This window comes from Lipotes vexillifer, unplaced genomic scaffold (assembly GCF_000442215.2).
Source record: "Lipotes vexillifer unplaced genomic scaffold, Lipotes_vexillifer_v1.1 scaffold182, whole genome shotgun sequence".
NCBI lineage: Eukaryota > Metazoa > Chordata > Mammalia > Artiodactyla > Lipotidae > Lipotes > Lipotes vexillifer.
Window position 1 is genome coordinate 4,423,246 of NW_006798798.1, and position 937 is coordinate 4,424,182.

A 937-nucleotide genomic window follows, 5' to 3' on the forward strand; every position below is an offset into this window, starting at 1 on the left:
CTGCTCCCCGGTAGAGGGGCAGCCGGGGCAGAGACCCGGGGAGGAAGGCCAGGGAGGGGGAGGGGCGGCACCGGCCCCCGGCTCCTCTGCAGCCGCGGCCGACTCGCAGCCCAGTTTCTTCCCAAGTCCCGCCCCTACCCCCGGGCGCCGCGGCGGCGGCTGCTCTCCTCTTTGTAACCGAGGAGTCAAGAAATGTGAGAAACGTGCCCTGTGTTACTTATTTGGGAGCCGAAAATTTATGCCCAGCTGAAAGCGCCCGGGGAAATATTACATCAGATGAAATGACAATGATTAAAATCAGCTTCTCCCCCGCCCCCTCCCGAGCCCGGAGGAGGCCCGGGCGCCGCGTGGCTGGCCGGCGGGGGGCGGGGGGCTGGGCGGCGGAGGGCGCGGGGGCCTGGGCGCACCGCTCCCGGGAGGGTCCTGGCGGAGGCCCCGGCGGGAAGGCGCGGACTCCGGGGGAGGCGGGTGGTGATCGCCCGGCTGAAGGAAGGGAAACGGCGCGGTTTTGTCGCCGAGCGCGGCAGGCGCGGGCGCGCGGAGCTAATTGCGACTCTAATCCTCTGCCCCGCGGCGCAGCCGAGCCCCGAGCCAGGAGTCGTCGCGCGCTCCCGCTCGCGCTCGCAGCGCTGGGTAATTTGGAGCCGGATCGCTGCCCTTTGCGTCCGGGCTTGGCCGCGACGGGACGCGGGCTACGGGCTAAGGTGGGGGGCTGGCTTTCTCGCCAGCAGTCGGGGAAGGCCGCTGGAGAGAGGAGGGAGGAGAAGAGGTGGGAGCGGCGGGAGGGCAGCCGGAGAGCGGCGCGAAGAGGAGGCGGCGGCGGCGGCCGCGAGGAGGGGAGGAGGCGAGGGGAGGGCGGGGAGGGGAGGCCCCGGCGCGCCGCGCCGCGAGGGGCCGCGCGAAGCGGGGGCCGGGGCGGGAGGGGTGGGTGGGGGGG